Source organism: Ursus americanus, chromosome 4 (genome assembly GCF_024610735.1).
Source record: "Ursus americanus isolate L20-20 chromosome 4, mUrsAme1.1.p, whole genome shotgun sequence".
Taxonomy (NCBI): Eukaryota; Metazoa; Chordata; class Mammalia; order Carnivora; family Ursidae; genus Ursus; species Ursus americanus.
Genome location: NC_142130.1, coordinates 6,021,989 through 6,036,878, shown reverse-complemented (window position 1 = coordinate 6,036,878; position 14,890 = coordinate 6,021,989). Strand labels below are relative to the sequence as shown.

At 38.5% G+C, this 14,890-nt stretch overlaps 2 pseudogenes; one reads left to right on the top strand and one right to left on the bottom strand.

Annotated features, from left to right (window-relative positions):
* Window positions 1-291: 291 nt before the first annotated feature.
* On the top strand, window positions 292-1,229 carry LOC123786299 (olfactory receptor 11H6-like; annotated as a pseudogene).
* A 9,055-nt stretch (window positions 1,230-10,284) lies between these two features.
* Window positions 10,285-11,253, bottom strand: LOC123786292 (olfactory receptor 11G2-like; annotated as a pseudogene).
* Between the last annotated feature and the right edge of the window lie 3,637 nt (window positions 11,254-14,890).

Here is a 14,890-nt window from a genome sequence, read left to right as displayed (position 1 = left end):
ACCATATAGAGCCTTTTTACAAAAGTGCATTAAAGGAGTATATAGGAGTCAGAAGAAATAAAAATAACTTAAAAAATATTTTAATGTTTTTTTATTATATTATGTTAGTCATCATATAGTACATCCCTGTTTCTGATGTAAAGTTCGATGATTCATTAGTTGCGTATAACACCCAGTGCACCATGCAATATGTGCCCTCCTTACTACCCATCACCAGTCTATCCCATTTAAAGGGACAAAATATGATTAAGATAATGATCCTTATTGCTCATTTCTTCATAGATTAGGAGAATGAATATCTTAGAAACCAACACTATCTCTGGGTCTGTGACTGAGTTCATTCTCCTGGGCTTCCCATGTGGCAGGGAGATCCAGATCCTCCTCTTTGTCATCTTCTCCCTCATCTACCTTCTGACTCTCATGGGGGAACACATCCATCATCTGTGCTGTGTGGTCAAGCCAGAAAATCCACACGCCCATGTAGATCCTCCTGGCCAACTTCTCTTTCCTGGAGATCTGCTATGCCAGTTCTGATGTGCCCAAAATGTTGGCCAACATTATCTCCCAGACCAAGAGCATCTCCTATGCTGGCTGCCTGCTCCAGTTCTACTTCTTCTTCTCCATGTGTGCTGCTGAGGGCTACTTTCTGTCTGCAATGTCCTTTGATCAGTTCCTTGCTATCTGTTGACCTCTGCATTACCCCACCATCATGACTCACCATCTATGTGCTTTCTATCCATACTGATACTGAAATTCTTATGACCCAGGTGCCCTTCTGTGGCCCTAACATCATTGACCATTTTTTCTGTGACCTGGGACCACTGCTGGCTCTGTCCTGTACTCCAGTTCCCAAGACTACTCTAACTTGTGCTACTGTAAGCTCTCTTATTATCTTCATCACCTTCCTTTACATCCTTGGGTCCTATACCTTAGTTTTGCATGCCGTCCTTCGGGTCCCAGCTGGCTCAGGTAGGAACAAAGCTTTTTCTACATGTGCCTCTCATTTTTTGGTGGGTTCCCTGTTCTATGGCTCACTTATGGTGATGTATGTGAGTCCAGGCTCCAGGAGCCATCCTGGGACACAGAAATTTGTGACCTTGTTTTACTGCATGGCAACCCCATTCTTTAATTCTCTGATTTACAACCTTCAGAACAAGGATATGAAAGATGCACTCAAGAAAGTCCTGGGAGCACCACCAAAAGAAATTTCTAAAAATACAGAGAAATAAGTTGTCCTATCATTCTCTCAGGAATACCGAATTTCTCTCACTAGAGATAAAAAATATCTTCTGGGCACGTCTGAGTGTTTAATTCCTTACTCTCGTGAAAGTGTGACTCATTACACATGAAGAACCCTCATCCTGTCTCAAAAGCAAATACCCACAGTCTTAAAGGTCTATTATGGAAAGTTCTGTACAGTTTTCATTCATCAATGTGTCATGTCTCTGTTTTGGTCATTATTTGAAGTCTGACGGCTAATGTAATCAAGATGATATGTATGAAGCTAAGACTTGTATATTGGCTTTTATCCTACTACTATTTTTTGTGTTTCAAATTTATCACTATTTTTCCTTTCCAACTATTGATTTTTCTATAATGAAATATACTATCTACTCATTGCACTAACAAAAATTCAATTGCTTTATTTATAAGATCAAGGACCCAGTATCTGTCACTGAAACAGTAGTGTTTTTCACTTGTGTTTCCTTTACTACCAAGCATTGGTAAAATGTCCAGGGTGTGCAGCAAACGAAAACGGGAAATGATATGGATGCTTCTTACAGAAAATTCTTAGTCCAATTTTGAAGAGGATACATAGAAAGGCATGCACACATTTACATATGCCAAATCATTAAGTATTCCTTACCCAGACCTGGGTTTCAGCACCTTCTAAGCTTTGAGTAGAGGAACATTTACTGTTGCAGAAAATAGGCATGAGAAACCAGGGAATAAACTGTCAAACAAAGGATAGGATACTTACAGGCAATCGGCATTTATTATAAATTTTTTGACTTGGCCTGATCATCTGCCTCTACTTGGAAATATTCATATTTTAGACTGGGGCACAAAATTTCCTTTTCTGGGAGAAGGGCTGGTTTGTGAAGTCGTCTCCTACATGCTGGAAAAAAAAGCTAATGATTTGACTGACAACATCCAACCCGGACCAAACCTCAATTTAGTTTTCTATGTAAAAATAGATATCTTAAAGCCTTCCTCCAAGTTATTTTGGCTTTGGGGGTATTTTCTGTAATAGAATATGCTAAATGACAAGGCTTCCTAGACCACCGGAGGAAAATTCAGGACAACCTACAATACTGAAGAATCAGTTTCTCCTTGTCCTCGGCAGATTACTGGGACTGCACCTACCAGAGGTAACTCTGCTCTTACGTAATCATCACAGGGATCTTACTTGTATACAACAGAAGCTGACTCTGGCTGATTAAGCATGAGAATGTAAAAGATTTATTGATAGGATATCAGGAATTTCACAGAATAAATGAAAGCTAAAAAACCAGAGTTGAGGCTCAGATTCAATGACCAATGTACAAATTATTCTGCGGAACTGGTCTGATGAAAAATCACCATCACTAGAGCCACACCTGCTGCTATGGGCCAGCAGGTGCCAGAGTTTCAACCACTGTCAATTCTGTGTCTTTCCTGCAATAACTGCACTACCTGCTTCATTGCTATTTTTAATGCCAATATTTCAACATTGCTGCCCTCCACCCCACTTCTGCTTCTTGAATCACTAGCCCCTGAATCAAAATCTGCTGTAGCTGTATCTGCTTGGTGGAACCAAGAGTACATCCCTGTGCTGTAGCTATAGGAAAGGCTAGAAGAGTTAATACCTGGCAATAAAAAAAAATCCAATTATCCAAAGATAAGCTCCAAGCCTGCTAATATTGGGATTCTCCCAGCCATAAAAAAGTACTGAGACACTAGGCAGCCAAAACAAAAGAAAAATGCCAACTCTAACAACCCATTTATTTGGACTCCCTATCATATCCCTGGGCCATATTCCCTCTAGAAGTTACACAAGGTAGGACTTAACTAAATGATCCATATTAATAGCAGTGAAGTAGAAGCAGGATGAGAAAGGGGAAATAGACTTCCCTATGGGTAGCTGAGGGCTTATCTATCGCATGATGAGTGCTGGTAGAACATACTCTGATTCTGATAAGTTATTGCTACATTATCTGCAATTCTGAGAATCAGAAATTCAACTAAAGGGGAAAAAAATCATCCACCTTCTAGGAAAGACTCATTAGCTGCAGTGAAATTTAATGCTGCCCACTCACCTTTCCTAGAACTGGTGGAGAGAGGATAAGAAAGATTCTTCACTTACTCTTTTACTCTGAGTCAGAATTTTTTTTTTTTTTTTTGCCTGGGAGTAAATGGACCACAATTAACCAAATAAATGATATTTTTATTTCCGTGTCTGAAAAAGATATTCACATTTTAAAATTAAATATTTTTTTTGTTTTGGTCTAAATGTTATACACATAGAATTTTCAATAACCAGGGCTTGCTTAACTACATTGAGATGAATAATATTCTACGTTCTCTATATTCTTTTTAATTATGCAAGTAATACATTTTACAATTTCATTGTAAAAGACCAAATAGGAAAAAATAATGAAAATCCTCATATCTCCATACTTCCACATACCTGTCTCTTTAGCAATGTGTTCAGTTTGGGTGGGTATACTTCTAGGCCTTTTTCTGTGTGTTTATATATAAAAATATAAATTCTGGATTTTGAATGGCTATATAAATTGGATTGTACTTGAAAATTGCTCTATGACTGACTGGCCCTCACACCACCCCCTACTTTCATCTAAAAAGCAATGTCTGAGAAGGAAATTTCATCCAGCTTCTGAGGGAGCTTCTGACTACTGGTCTGGAACACATTAGGACAATGAAGCTGAAGACTTCCAGGAAAGACTCATTCCTAAGATGTAGTTCATGGATGTGCGAGAACACTACTTCCATGACATAGTGTACTCAGGAGATTCTTCTGCCACCAAATCAGGATTAAAATGAGGAAAACCTGTGAATATCAGGGTGCAGGTGCCCCTTTGAACCTGTATTTTTGTATCCTTTGTGTAAATACCTAGTAAGGCAATTGCAATTGTTCTATTTTTAACTTTTTGAGGAGCCTCCATACGGTTTTCCAGAATGGCTACAACAACTGGTCACATTTCAAGTGATCAGTAGCCACGTGACAGTCATGGCTATTGTGTTGGATAGTGCAGGTATAGTTCGAGAAGTCTGAGGACTAAATATAGAACTTAAAAAGGTTGAAGTTAAACAAATAACTGAATTGTCTTTGTTTTTTCAGAATACAGTTCCTTTGTCTAGAGGGAATAAGTATTATTATTCAAATTTAATCATACCAAATAATTACTAAATTCTACTCCTGAAACCAATATTACACTATATATTAACTGACTAGAATTTAAATAAAAATTTGAAGAAAAAAAAAAGAAATGTGACCAGTTCTAATTGAGAAGTGTGATAAGTGTAAAATTACATACTGATTTTGAAGGCTTAGTATAATAAAAGAATGTAAATATCTCATTAATAATGTTTATGTTGAGTACATGTTGAAATAATACTATTTTGGATAAACTGAGTCAAATAAAATATATTACTAAAAGTAATTTCACCTATTTCTTTTTACCATTATTAACGTGGCTACTAGAATATTTAAAATTATATATGTGGCTCACATTTGTGGCTCACATTATTTCTTATTAGATTACACTGATTAAGACTGACCTCAAAGAATCTAATAGCTTTAAATACCATTAATATGTTGATAATTCTCAGGTTTTTATCTCCACTCCCAACCTTATCTCAGATCTCCAGAATTGCATCTCCAATGGCCTACCTGAACCTCCACTTGGACACTTACTTTTCGATTTTTAAGTGTATATTCCTGTCTTTTATTTCAGTGGACCAATATCAGTGCTTGTCTTGACATAGGATAAGAAATTCTGGCTAATGTGCATAATTCAAATGCAGGTTAGTCTTACTCTGTTACAAGACAATAAGTAGATTTCCCTGGTATATTTACTAACAACATATATACATTTTTATATTTTAATTCCTTCTAGGTTTTCATATGGAAATAGCTGCCTTCACTGAAAATTTGGGTATTACTAGGCAAATCTAACTTTGTCTATGAGATCAATTTAAATATGGGAACATAATTTAAAAATTATATGAGAGATTTCCATCTTTTAACAAAAAAGGCAGTGGAAAGTAATTAATGTTAGCTCTTTCTTGAGATAAGTTATAAAGCCTGTCATTTCTACCATTTTCTTAATGTCAGTAAAGGTCATTTGTGCTCCAAGGACATATTTTTCAAGATTATCAGAGTAATACACTGGTTTGTCCTTCCCCCAGGTAATGTCTTACTTCTTATCACACCCATGTAAGAGAATTGTGAGGTCTGACACATCTTCAATTCAAACAGCCAATGGAGATTTGAATCAGTCTTGAGCCTGTCATACTTTTCAATAGTATATCTCGAGGTATACTTCTAAACCAAAATCTTCTTGCCTTTCTTAATGCAACTATTTTAATTTAGTTCTCTAATCATGCTTATTAGAATGTCCCCACACTCAATTGTCTTGCTCTTTAGCTCACCTAAAATGTGAAATAGCCAAAACAGAAACCCTTTAATTCCTTTGGGGTTCTTCCCAAAATTCAGATTAAAAGAAGTCTTCCCAAACTATACTATTTAAAAGAGCAGCCCTCCACTCCCATTATTATCTGTTCCCTTCACCTGCTTTATTTTTCTTCCAAGTATTTATCACCATCAGAATTATATTGTATTCTAGGGGCACCTGGCTGCCTCAGTCAGTGAAGCATGTGACTTTTGATCTTAGGACTGTGAGTTTGAGCTCCACGTTGGGGGCAGAGATTACTTAAATAAATTAATTAAAAGAAATATATTGTATTCTAGATACTTCTTTCTCTATATCTTTATTTCTGGCTCCTCATACTAGAACATGAACTTCATGAGAGCTAGCTATCATTACTATATCCTCAATGCCCAGAGAAATGCCTAACACACAGCAGGAGCTCAATAAATGTTTGTTAAAAGGACTTGTTAATGAAATAAACAATTATTTGATTTCCTACTATAGAAGAAGCCATTCTGGAACAGTGAAAAGATAGTATAACTTATATTCCCTGCTTTCAGGAAACTTACAATATAGCTGATAGGAAAGTGAAAAAAAATAACACAATGATGCTGTAACAAATACCCAAAAGGCAGTCTGATTATAAGTAAATATCTGGCGAAACTCAAAAATGCTATGACTTTAGAAAAGAGTATTATGATGAGTTATAGTGGGCAACAAAATTTCAAGGACAGCATGATGGTGCCTAAAAATGGGCAAGTTATTATTAAATCTATTTTAAGCTCGGATTGTAAAACTAAGATTGTACTACTACATTAATCAGGGAAAGTGAATCGACAGTAGTAATTGGACATATTTTTAATAAGGTTCTAGTTTGAGGACAACTTAAGAGGAACCTTGAATTACATACAAACTAAAGAATTTGGACATGACTAATCACATGCAACTTCTGCTAGCATAATCTTGTCTAACTGCTGACCCTTTCACTCTAGGGTACCACCTCCCACAGGTGGCTGCTCAAATCACTGTCTTCAGACTTTTCAGAAGTCCTTTCACATTGGTATTGTTCTCTTCTTCAGTGCCACTTGGTTTTTGTTTCTTGTTCTCAACTGTCTTATCTTCTCCAACTCACCGTGCAATAAGATCATTAAACAGGATAAATATTTGCCACTCTTTTTATAGTCATCTGTTATTACTATTCCTATTTTCTATGCATTCCACAGGTCTGAAGTCTCATTATTCCACATTTGACTTTAATTTTCTTGGGTGCTTTTCTTGTTTTGAGTTCTTATGCTGTTTTTAAGGTCAAGTTTTATTTTTGGTGACCTAAGCTAATGGCTGCTTTTAGGTGTTCTAAAACTGCTAAGACAATGGTTTTTCAAACGTTTTGAACAAACCCACGGGAATAAATTCATCCAAAATTGTGCCCAGTACACACATTCATATACAACTAAAACAGAAATTTCTTAAAACAACACCATCCTTATCACAAATACTGCATTTCTTTTTTTATAAAATTTTTTATTATGTTATGTTAGTCACCATATAGTACATCCCAAGTTTTTGATGTAAAGTTCCATGATTCATACTTGCGTATAACACCCAGTGCACCATGCAATATGTGCTCTCCTCAATACCCATCATCAACCTATCCCATTCCCCCACCCTCCTCCCCTCTGAAGCCCTCAGTTTGTTTCCCAGAGTCCATAGTCTCTCATGGTTCATTCCCCCTTCTTTTTACCTCCCCCTTCCTTCTTCCCTTTCTTCTCCTACCGATCTTCCTACTTCTTATGTTCCATAAATGAGTGAAACCATATAATTGTCTTTCTCTGCTTGACTTATTTCACTTAGCATTATCTCCTCCAGTCCCATCCATCTTGCTGCAAATGTTGTGAAACCGTTCTTTTTGATGGCTAATATTCCATTGTATATATGGACCAAGTTGGTACAGCCACTTTGGAAAACAGCGTGGAGGTCCCTTAAAAAGTTAAAAATTGAGCTACCCTATGATCCAGCAATTGCACTACTGGGTATTTACCCCAAAGATACAGACATAGTGAAGAGAGGGGCTATTCGCACCCCAATGTTCATAGCGGCATTGTCCACAATAGCCAAATTGTGGAAGGAGCCAAGATGCCCTTCTACAGATGACTGGATTAATAAATAATGAATTTCTATCCTACTTTATCCCATTCCATTTCTAGGGACACATTTCATAAAGCCTCAAAATGAATAACTGGTGGGGTGATTCATTGCCTCTAGATAGACTGACAGTATCTGTGGTCTCTATGATCAACAGATGCCTTTCTAATCAGACTGAAAATGATTATTTATATATTCTTTGCAGGAGGACAGTTAAATTAGTTAGTGATGCCATTTGGAAAACTGTGTTCACAGAAAACCAGGACTCAAAACAGTTTTTTCTCTTTAGTCTTTTCTCTTCCGATGTTTTCCTCACCATTGAACTCATAAGTGCCTTCTTATGGTAAAATGCTATTTGCTCAATATTATTATGATCATCAGAAAAGCTCATTATTATTCAAATTTAATTGTAATTTGTTTACCAAAATATTCATTATAATCAAAAAAATTAATTTCAAGTGCTTAGTCAACAAACAGTTCTATCTTATTCACCTCCAGTCAGATTTATAAATCTAGTAGCTTCTGGAAAGTTTGTGTGCTTTTCTTCCTTAGCTTTTGCATACTTTTCAAAGGTCAATGGTTTCAGTTGTTGAGTGTCATTAAGTCTAAGATGATTAGAGAAACACTCCAGATCCCTCTTATGGCAGGGACTGCTGTTGCCCACCCAAAGTGCATCCACCTTTCCTTAGCACAGGAAACCTGATTTGTTCAGAGTAGGAATGAGTCCTGCTAAAAACATTCACTTCTTCAGCTTTCTTGCAGCTAGTTTGGTCATATGGCATAGTTCTCGCCAATGAGGACTGGGGGTTTCTAGTGAGGCTTTTGCTTTCCTGGAAGTTGAAATAGCAGTTTCAAGTTCCCCTAACCTGGAATGGGGAAATGCCTGGATGTTTAGCAGCCATCTTGTAACCATGAGTAACAAATATGAGAATGAGGATTTATAAGCATAGATCCAACACAGAGTGGTATATAAATAATGTGTGTGTGTGTGTGTGTGTGTGTGTACACATATTTGTTTGAAACTTTATTTTTTAGAGCAGTTGTCTTAGGTTCACAGCAATTTTCCATATGCCCCCTAACTCCACACATGCATTACCTTTCCTATTATCAGCATCCCCCACCAGAGTGATACATTTGTTATAAGTGATGAACCCACATTGACACATAATCACCCAGAGTCCATAGTTTACATTAGGGTTCACTCTTGGTGTTGTCCATCCTATGGGTTTGAACAAATTTATAATGACATGTATCCAACAAACAAAACAAAACAAAAAAAGAATTTAGGATTTATCCCCAAAAATCTGTGTAAGTAGAGAGAAGATAAGGATTGATGGACTTATGGAAAGGAGGGTTAGGTTTCCCTTTACAGGTATGGAGTGCTAGGACCTGGACAAAAATGATCAGTGAAGGTGACAAAGGATCACAGGGAAGATGCCACAGAATTTAATGACAATAGGATTGCTAAAAATTTAGGTTCAGGTTGTAGATCAGTGGAGCCATTGGCAAATAAGTACAGCTAGAGCTAATTTAAAAGGAGGTCATCAAATTTAGGATCAGACATTTGAATTTGAAGTAGATTTTCATGAAAAAAATATCCAGCAGAAGGTTGCAGTTATGTGACTAGGATTGAAGTAAAGCCAGTATTGGCGTTATCCTAGGAGAAAGTTTTAGCCCAAGGTCTCCTCATGAGGTGCAATACTTTAAGTTAAATGACTACTCCAAAAAATAAGAAATTAGAGAATAAAAATCATCTCTGGATAATATTTATCCAGAATTTTACAGAGAACTATGAATGTAAGTGAACCTTAGACCTGGATGGTAGTGATCTCACAAAGTCTATAGCTCTTTGGCCTACGTGGAGTATTAAGTAACTTCCATATATCTGCATATGGAGGATTAGACCTACCTCTTAAAGTGAAAGCATTGGCAAAATGTGAGAGTCAATCAAGTCAATATAACCTTACTAGGTACCCTAGTTGGTGTCCAAAACCATACTTGGAATTATGGAATATACCAAAGCAGTGCTTTAAAATTGTCACTGATGTTGAAGGTTTTTTTAAAAAAAATCTGGTTAACTATGTGTGATTATTGGTTAATTATGCATGTGTTTGCAACACATTCAACATTTGCTATGCTCTAAAAAACAAAAACAAAAAATGGCTCTGATGAAAGCAGAATTTGAAAATTTTGAAATACATCAAGTAGTTTGTAATGAAAACCAAAAGATAAACTAGAAACTGAGTCATAAAGAAATACATGAAAATCTTACTAAGTTGTATTTCAAAATAAAGTCTATCTAAGGTACAGACATATCTGGAACATAGCAGCAACAACTTCCTAAGATTCAAAACATGAGTGTGATGAATTTTTAAAAATAATCGTCCCAATATATGAAGATAAAATCAAATGAAGGGAAAAAAGCATAATCTCATTTGTTTTGTTATGTTCCATCCTCCTAAAACATTAATGATGCAGTATATTAAATTCAACTTTTGAATCTTTTAGACATTTCCCACAATAACACATTCATAATTTTCTTCAATGCCTCCTTCATATCTTTGTTTTGGAAGTTGTAAATCAGGGGATTAAAGAATGGGGTTGCCAAAGCATAGAACAAGGTCACAAATTTCTGCATCCCAGGATAGTCCCCAGAACCTGGGCTAACATACATGACCATGACTGAGCCATAGAACAGACACACCACAGCAAGGTGGGAGACACAAGTAGAGAAAGCCTTATGCCTTCCTGAGCCTGGGGGTACTTCCAGCACCACACTCAGGACACAGATGTAAGTGCCAAGGATGTATAGGAAGGTGAGAAAGATGATGAGAGAGCTAATGATACCACAGATCAGAGTAATTCCAGATACTGAAGCACAGGATAATGCCAGCAGAGGTGCAAGATCACAGAGAAAATGGTCGATGGTGTTTGGACCACAGAAAGGCACCTGAGATATTAGCGACAAAGGAGTCAGTAACCAGAGAAAGCCCCCTGCCCAGCAGAAGACCACTAACCAAGCACATAGGCGGTGGGTCATTATGGTGGGATAGTGCAAAGGTCTACAAATGGCAAGAAATCAATCAAAAGACATCACTGACAGAAATAAGCCCTCAGCAGCACACATGGAGAAGAAGAAGTAGAACTGGAGCAGGCAGCCAGCATAGGAGATGCTCTTGGTCTGGGAGATAATGTTGGCCAACATTTTGGGCACATCAGAACTGACATAGCAGATCTCCAGGAAAGAGAACTTGGCCAGGAGGATCTACATGGGCGTGTGGATTTTCTGGCTTGACCACACAGCACAGATGATGGATATGTTCCCCATGAGAGTCAGAAGGTAGATGAGGGAGAAGATGACAAAGAGGAGGACCTGGGTGTCTCTGCGACAGGGAAATCCCAAGAGGATGAACTCACTCACAGACCCAGAGATGTTAGTAGTCTCCAAGGTCCTCATTAGTCTGACCTGTGGAAGTGACAGAGACAGTAAGAACCACAGAAATATTTACACTATTTTTCTTCTTCCTGGTAAAGCGATACATGTTTATTTTCCTCAATTCAGGCTTGTGATATTACTATCTTCCCTTTGGAAGTGTGACTTGTTCTTTCCTCTTCATTTCCTTCCTCCCTTATTTATTCAATAAACATTTATTTTGCATATATTCTTGCCAGGCATTCTTCTAGGAGATAGGAAGAAGACGATAAATAAAAATGTAAAGTACCTGTTCTTTGGAACTTATGTCAAATATCTTTTGTTCAAAGCAACTTCAAACAATACATGTGTGGCTCCAGAATTTCTACATAAAGGGACTTTAGGAGCTTCAATCTGATTGGAAGAGAGCTAAGGAGATTTACCTTGGAACCTCATTTGCATAAAAAGGAAACTGTTTTTACTTAGATTGTACGTCCATTTGTGGCAACTTCTTGGAGAGTTGATACAGAACATGGAGTGATGTTAGCATCCCTCCACCTATATCATGGTGCTGCCACTCACACAGTAACAACAGCATATGACAAATCAAAACAAAATAATTTCTTGTCACGTAAGACATGATTATACTCAGTTAGAAAAAATAAGGAAAGGCTTTTGAAAAGAGACATGGACCTTAGCAAAAGAGTAGCAATGGAGGCAGAAGCTTAATAGCATATAATAATAATGTGAAAAGATTTGGATACAAGAAGTTATATTTAAAGAAAAGTCCAAGAGAGTGGAAATTAGAATACTTGTAAAGGAATAGTGAGATAAAAATTTCAAAGATGGGGCCATGTGGCCAAGGTCTAGTTCAGGCTTAATTTCCTAGTCAGTGGAAAACAACTGGAGCTAGTCTAGTAGAAGAGTAAAAGGATCAAAGGTTTATGGAAGCTACACTTGTAAGACAAGTTCTCAATTAGAAGGTAAAGAATTTAGCAGGAAACTACTAGAAAGCTATTTCAGTAGACCAAGGAAAAAGCGTGAAGAGTCTGAACTAGGGTACTATAGAAGCAAAGAGATAGCAAGAATGGATTCAAGAGATGTGCAATGGTAGAAACCTAAGCTCGTGGTCTTAAAATCCACAGAGGCAATTAAATGCTGCTCAAGGACCCAAAAAGACACAGAAAAGAGAGACTGCCTATTCCATTTGCCCGTCATACTCTTCAGCTCTCTTCTGATTATCCTTGACTATTGTATTTCATTAACTAAATTAGCTTCCACTTACAAAGTTTTCTCCTCCTACAAGCCACACACAATGGGTGTTGATTTGCTGTTGTCACCTGTGTGAAAGAGCATAGTAAACAAGAGAGTTGTCTAAATTATTGACACAGTGTCAAAGAAAAATGTTCCCATTTTCCTATCAGCTAAGAATACAGTTCTTTTGAAGAAGAGCTGCAAAGACAAGTTGATAATTTGACAAAAACGTTTCCCTAATCCCATGTCTAATATGGTTTATATAATAGAAATGGTATTTATAAAGGAAAATAATCATGAAATTTTTTGCCCTTTTTCATTGCAATATATACAACAAAATGGACACTGAGACAGGAAAGAAGTCACTGTTCCATGTGCCCAGACGTACTTATCCCAATGCAGCCCAGAAGTCAGGGTGTCAGCTCCTTGGTAGAACATTTTTTGGTACCTTTTTTACAAAGACCCCTTTCAGGTTTCACTCAGAGAATAGAGCAAGGCACAAATCTACCCCTCCCCCATTACTTATCCCTTCCAGACTGTGAAGCCTATCTCCAGAGACCCCAACCCCAGGAGCAATGGAAGCAATTATTGTGCATCATACAAACTGGGGCATGTTTCATCTTCAGTGATTATCATATTGGAGATGAAAACTACATGAATGTGCACACACTCATCTGTGCAATCACACACACACACACGCACACGCATACACACATTCTAAACCATCACAGTATTATTCCCTCCAGAGTTCCCTCTCCTAAACTTAACAAATTACTTTTTAGCTAACAAAACTTTTTGAAATGATATGCGCATTACTTTCAAGCTTTGTTAGAAAGAGTCTCCCATTCCTGTTGTCCAAACGGCAGTTTAAAGATCTTGTCCACTATATAGAGAATGAGCTTATTCTTAGACATCCACAGAGCTACCAATTTCCATTCTTTTCAAACTCCTTAATTCCACATGTATATCGAATAGAGTAGATGTTGGCCAACTAAGAAGTTAAGACACTGATTGAATGATGGAGACAAATTCATTTCCTCTTCTTCAACTCAATGATACATGTTTTCTAAGCCTTCCTTGTAGATAGGCGTGCTCATGTGACTGTGTCCTAGTCAGCAGAATGTAATTAAAACTGATGTGCAATACTTTACGCTTCACCCAGGCATGGTCCTTGATGATCTCTGATATAATTAAGTATGTTGACTAGGAAGTTAGTTTGGAAGATGATGACACCAAGGATGGAAAACAGCCTGAGTTCCAGAATCATCATTTGAAAAACAATTGCCTGTCAATCAGGAACACCCATTTGGACTTTAAGTAAGCAGTAAACACCTTTAATATTTGATCCACCAAAAAAAGAAGGTTGTTTGGAGAATAATAATGTGACTAATTGAATCAAATATTTACCTTTTGATAAATGTATGAAGAAAACAATCTGTGGGATGAGGAGTTAAGATGGCGGAGGAGTAGGAGACACCTTTTTCAGTCAGTCCCCCGAGTCGAGCTGGATAGGTACCAGACCAGCCTAAACAACCACGGAACCAGCCTGAGATGCAGGAAGATGCGACTGGATCTCTACAAATGAACATCTCCAGCGCTGAGTATTGAGGTACAAAGCGGAGAGCCATGAAACCATGCACAGAGATCAGAAGATAAACGGAAGGGGGAGGGAGCCGCCGCGTTTGGGCGCCGGGAAGCGGTAGCCACTTGCACGGGAGAGCGGGCGGGGCTCGCAGGACGGCACCCGCAAAACAGCAGACTGAGACCTTGAGCTGGGTGCGCTCGCCACCAGCCATCTCCCAGAACACCAGAATCCCGGTGCGCTCACTGGATCCAGACTGAGACCGGGAGCTTCCGGAGCGCGGGGTGGCTGGCGGCTGGCAGCATTAGAAACACAAAAGACAGAGACACGCCGGCCCTGGAAGTGAAGGCTGGGATGCCGGGTGTGGGGTGCACATTCCGGGACGCTGCAGGGTTGAGCAGCAACAACAGTAACAGAGTTAAAGTGGCCAGAACATTAGTAGAGAACGGGCCGCAAACCCTCTGTTCTGTGACAGACGCTGAAATTCAGCCGCTGCTGCTCTGACTCTCAGAAGAGGCACAGCAAACCACCAGGGAAAGCCACCAGAGAACAAAAGCCTGGAAATACCATCTCAGAGAGTGCCCATCCCCATCCCCCCTTGCAGGGGACTCTACCCAAACAGGGTTGCCTGAGTATCGGCGTGGCAGGCCCCTCCCCCAGAACACAGAAGGCAGGCTAAAAAATCAAGAAGCCCACAACCCGGGCGTCTGGGTGGTGCAGTCATTGAGCGCCTGTCTCCGGCTTAGGGCGTGATCCCGGAGTTCCAGAAAGGAGTCCCTCATCGGGCTCCTCCGCTGGGAGCCTGCTTCTTCCTCTCCCACTCCCCTGCTTCTGTTCCCTCTCTCG